This window comes from Eptatretus burgeri, chromosome 4, assembly GCF_056783735.1.
Source record: "Eptatretus burgeri isolate ZD-2024b chromosome 4, Ebu_testis_v1, whole genome shotgun sequence".
NCBI classification, from domain to species: Eukaryota; Metazoa; Chordata; class Myxini; order Myxiniformes; family Myxinidae; genus Eptatretus; species Eptatretus burgeri.
This window is the reverse complement of record NC_140964.1, coordinates 91,165,292-91,171,291: the sequence shown is the minus strand read 5'-3', so window position 1 is coordinate 91,171,291 and position 6,000 is coordinate 91,165,292.

Below are 6,000 nucleotides of genomic sequence, written 5' to 3'. Positions count from 1 at the left end.
CACCTTGTAGCCTTCTAATCCTGTCCTCCAGTTACTCTCCTCCTTAAACCATGTCTCACTCACTGCAACTATATCGTACTCCTCGAAATCTACTTTGGCCTCAAGCTCTTCCATCTTATTATTTAAACTTCTGGCATTGGTATAGAATCGATTTAACTTTTCCCTTCCTGAATTTCTATTTTCCTGCCTGGCCTTACTCATCACAATTACATAATCTGTTCCTTCCTTAATACCTTCTCCACCCTCCTCTGACCGAAAAAAGTCTGAATTCCTTCCTCAATTCCCACTGCAAACCTTGCTGCCCCCTTTCTATTTAATATACACCCATCATTCCAGAAACACTCCCTTTGTCCCCAAAATGATTCCCACTGCTTCTTAAATGTAAAACTTTCCTCTTCACCATTCTTCCAGCCATTGGTTGACGTCTGTTGCTCTGCTCATAAATTTCTATATTGTTTCCTAATCTTGGGAGGATCCCAGAGAACATGACCTCACAACCCTTTGCTTTCAGCCGCTTACCCAATATCCTGTATCTATTTTTCAAAACCTCTGAGTAAACTTTTCCGAAATCATTCACACCTCGGTGTACCACAACAAACTTCTTCCTGCCATGACCCGATACAAGATCATTTACCCTTCCTTCAATGTCCAATTCCTGATCCTTCAGAACTGCACAGAATTCTATGACTACGATCATTCTTGCAGAATGAAGAACCTACATAATTAATTGTCTCATCACCCCAGAAAAAACTATCTCCAAATAGCTGGAGACCTGCATTGGAGTAATCAGAAGGAACATGAACAAGCAAAGATGAAGTCAACAGGAGGAACCTGGATAGGAATTGATTTTCATCTGATACTCCTTTACCCTCAAACCCATCCAGGCACAGCCAAGTGAGCCTTATTAACAAAATAATGACCATAAAAAAACCCAGATCAAAAAAATAAAATAAATAATTCTGGCTGCCAGACCATGTGCCTGATCAAGTTGAAATTTGAAATATGTATTCACATCAAAACTCGATCACAATTGTGAAATTTCACGTCGATTGATTAAGCGGTTCCAGAGAAAACATTATTTAATATTTTTCTTCAATCCAATATGGCTGCCAGACCATGTGACCTATGGCATCACATGCCTGAACCTTTTGTTCCTCATGGATAAGCGGTTATACTTGTAAAGTTTCACCTCGATCTGTTCAGTCACTTCAGAAAAGATGTTTGAAGGTTGTTTGTTTGTTTTTTAAACCATATGGCTGCTGATCACATGACCATTGACGTAAAGTTTTTTCCTGTGGACCATTTTATCCCGAGATGACCTTCAAAAATGTTCATACTGAGCAGATGTAGCGTTCTACATATGCAATTATGACATCATAAAAAAAAATCACATTCCCCATGAGGAGTACTTTCCGTGGGCCAAGTTTCAATTTGTTCCTTGATGTGGTTTGATAGAGGTCCAAATTTTTTCCAACATGGCAGCCACACCACATGACTTCTGGTCGTAATTATAATTTAAACATTCTACATGAGTAGTCACACCGATGGTGAAAATTTTGTCTCAATCCGACACGCGGTTACGGAGAAAAACACGAAATTTCTGTGCGGACAAACAAACAGACCAAAACACAATACCCTCTCCTTCGGCGAAGGTAAATATTCCACATGCAGACACCAAGAAAGACCCTTTTTCATGCCGAGATGGACAAGCAGAATCTCAACCCAAAGTCGCAGTGATTCATTAAAACCATCAATATTAAGCTCCAATGGAGTCTTCAAAGATACTGAAGTGGAAGCTCGACGATGCAACTGTATAACTGGGTAAGTGCAGAAAAGAACTTAAAAGTCTTCTTCTTGCGTATGGCAGCTTAACTGCTGGGGTAGCTTTCATTTCTTGGAAGCACGACTGTATCGCTGATGCAGTGCCCCTCTACCGGTACACACTGGTACTCATTTCGCCGACCTCGGAAGGATGACAGGCTGAGTCAACCCCCTGGTGTATTAATTCAGTGGCCCAACGGGGCTTGAACTCAGGACCCCAGGATCCCAAGCCACCACCCTAACCACTGAGCCAACACCAGGCTTGCAGAACTTAAAGTAGAGAAACAGAAATTGAGTCGCTTGAAAGAGAACAACAGACTCAACCTCACTTATAAATACTTTGCAAGATTAGAACTTGATCTCGTTAAGCTGTGCAGAGACGTTCGACGTAACTTTTAGTGGAATACGGCACCCAAGGAGATAATGGAAAGAATGCTCAACCGTTAAAACAGTGAAAGCTGTGGAGCATACCCAGAAGAATTGAGAGCATTCACCATGACCCTGCAATTCGACTCGGGGAAAGTGTATGACTACGCGAGACAAAAATTTGGATTTGGCCTCACCACATCCATGGCAAATCAGATCATGGTACAGCAGCAGTGATAGCGATCTCGGCTTCACAAAGCCAAGGAGAGGAAAATAAAGCAAAGGGGAAGGAAACTGCATGTGCACTGTCAGATGAAATGGCAATAAGGAGACGCGTGGAATTCACCAATGGAAATTTTCAAGACTATGTCAATGTTGGCAGTCGCGATTGACGATTCAATGCCAGTTACTAAAGACACTTTGGTTCTCATGGCAGTGGTCATTTCACAACGATGTGATCTCTCGGTGCAACCATGGACGTATGCAGCACGGATCGCTCTTTGCTTCATCTAGCTGACTCATCTCACAGGGAACACATCCCACTGCACATTTGGCACATGCTGAAACTGCTACGCAACTCATTTGCAGATGGCAGCATCTTGAAGGTTTCTGATGATGACAAAATCAAGTAGCAGTACATTGAATAGCTAAAATAAGCTCCAAGAGAATCGGAGTGACTGAAACTCGGTAATAAACCGATGAATGTCCACATCCAATGGAGGAAACAGAAAATGAAGACGAACCTGGCTGCGCAAGTTTTCAGTTCAAATGTGGAAGACGCTTCGGAGTACTGCAATGAGGAACTGAAGCTGCCGCAGTTCAAAGGCTGTGAAGCAACGGTTGAATTTCTGAAACAAAATGATGGAGCATTTGACATTCTCAACAGCAGGAATCCCCTTGAAAAGGGACTCAAAGCCCCAATTAAGACGGCGAACAAAGAATGACCACTGAAGACCCAACAAGATGACAAACTATTCATTCTCAGATTGGAGGTGGTAGGGGGGAGGTAAGTTCATGTACTTGGGACCCAGAAAATAACATTTGTCAGCTTTGTTGCGAGCACCCATTTTCATGGAACTTGTAGTAACCCCAAATGGCCCCATAAAAATACTTTCTTATGCACAAATGAAAACAGAACGTCTCACCGATACTCAAGGGAGAAAGCAGAGGTCAAGGCCAATTCTGTTCAAGCATCAGTAAGAAAGAATGGTTTATTCGTCTGCATTACACTCCCATTCCATCAACAGATTTGAGAAAAATCTGTGAATTCATAAATCATGGGACCCACAGTTGTTGCACCATCAAAGAAAAACAGTTTTGTGAATTGCATATACTAACCACGCATATCACAAGTCTGTTTATGTGTTTTAATATTTAAAGCTGACTGTTTCTTTTAAAAAATCTAAAGTTATTTGTTTAACTCTTTCAAGCACAATAAATTTGAAATATTCTGTGCATTTAACTTGCCATTTTATATTTAACTTTGTAAAGCATTCAGTAAGGGATATTGGACATCTATATAATAAAACTGAAAAACACAAGAGGTAGGATGTGCCTGTCATCAACTGCGGTGAAGCATATAGCGCTACCTGGTGGTGGTGGGAGTGGGTATGACAAGTCAGCTGTGCAGATGACTTGCAAATGTTGTACTGCACACACGGTTTAGTGAAAGTGCTTTACTGGAACCTGGTAGAGGGAGGGAGGTGTTGTTGCATACCACTACCATCTCAAGATTGCCTGCCTCATTCATTTCCTGGGATTCATGCACATTAATGTTTTGAAATCAATCAAAAAAAAGTTTTTTTATCATTTTCATGGCTTATAATGCAAAAAAATACATCACACAAACATCCATCATGTTTTATTCAGAGCATATACTTTATTCAGCAAATAATTCACATAACTACTCGATCTCCATCCAGCTGATGGTGGGCAAACTGCTACTGATATATGGTACGTTCAGAAATTGTGTATTGTTACCATACTCAGTTTTCACAGAAACCACACTTTCTATTGCATGTCTCATTTTAAATCGAGTCAATAATACATCCTTCATTAGCTGGCGTGTGTGTGTGTGTGTGTGTGTGTGTGTGTGTGTGCGTGTGTGCTTTACTTTAACATTGGCCGCGTTTCGATTTTCTGGGTAAACTGTGGTGGACAATATGGGACTTTCAGAATAACATACGAATGCTAACGAGGCCTTTTGTGCGTGCATACATCCATACAATAACTCGCTTCTGCTATCCGGGGCACTTTAAACATGCCGTCGTTAACACGAAATGTGTAATTAAAAGTGTTTTTTTTAACATAACCTTCAGCAGTTAAACAAAAGTGGCAATTTCAAAATGGTTAACTATATTTGTTGTGTTTCTATGGATGAGAAGTGCTGAGTTCCTTCAATTTCTTATTAATATAAGTGAACGATGGCAGTCACCAATACACAAGGACGCTTCTTCTCTTAGCAATAGATGCAAAAATCTCGTATCTCTCTTTTGGTGCAGGAACCAAAATGTGAGTGCCCTCACACATTCCCCTCCCCTACCCCCCAAACATGATTTCTAGTAAAAGTATTTTAAACAGCCTTTGCATTCACAAGCCACAGACATGACCCTCCCACTGGTATTCAGAAGCCAACAAACCAGATATGGTGTCTTCCTCCAATTCCTCCAGTGTGTAGAGGCACATACAAGCTTTCCCTCAGGAACTTTTCCAAGTAGTCTCGGCTTCTGTTGGAAGCTTTATGAGCCATTTTGGGTAACAATCCTTATCGCACAATGGAAGTTTACATACCCGAAAGATCACGACTCCTTGGGATTCGTAGACACGAGCGCTGAGCATTCGAGAGCAGATTGCATCATTCTGAAAGTCTTGCATTGCTTCAGACAACCAGTGTTGACCTATCTAGTTAGTATAGAGATCAGTGCAAGTACCTCATAAAAGTTGGTTCATTTTTCTCTTTTGAAGTGATACGACAATTTCAACAAGAAGCGATTAATACTCCTTTCCCTACTTAAATCATGGGATTTGGTGATGAATTGCCATGCCCGCAAATTACCAGGATTACAGTTTATAGCTGGGCTGAGATGTGAACCCAAGCTTGACAACGTAGAGGCGAGTGTAAAAGCATTTACACTATTTGTATATTTGGTCCGTCTCACTCCAGCTAACCTGAAAAATCGTATAAATGCTACTAATAATAATCATAATAATAATGACCAAGGCTCATGGAAAAGCTGGAACAGAACACATCAGAACTATAGTAATAGTACAAAGACAGGAGGGAAATGCCAATGGCAAGGTTGACAGAGAAAATAGACAGAGACGGACAAAGGATGCAGGTAACGAGGGGTAGGGGAAGAAATGCAAGACGTATGCAAAATGGATGCAGAAGTAAAATTTGGGGACAGGTTTACAGTATGTAGAAAACATCATGGTTTTGGATGGGGGGTTAAAAGATGGTGAACAGCCATCTTGAAGACCTGGAAAGAAGAAAGATTGAAGAGTGTGGAAGGTGGTTCCACAGGTGAGGAAGAAGAAAAAAGAAAAAAAAAAAAAAAGAGGAACAAATGAGTGGAGGGAAGCAGCAACTCTGGATTTTGGGAATTTCACTCAGAGGGGGTTGCCGGTCGACAATGTTCGTACTACAGAAACCCAGGTGGGGGGGTGCAAGGCCAGAAAAGGCTGCAGAAGAAAACGGAGAGGCCACTGACCTGTCGGCAATGGCAAAGTGATAGGCCCATAGATTCAGCTTCATCACAGGAGGCCCAAGAGCCGAAGTGACTGAACCTCTTCGCAAGATGGTTGTGGAGAAAG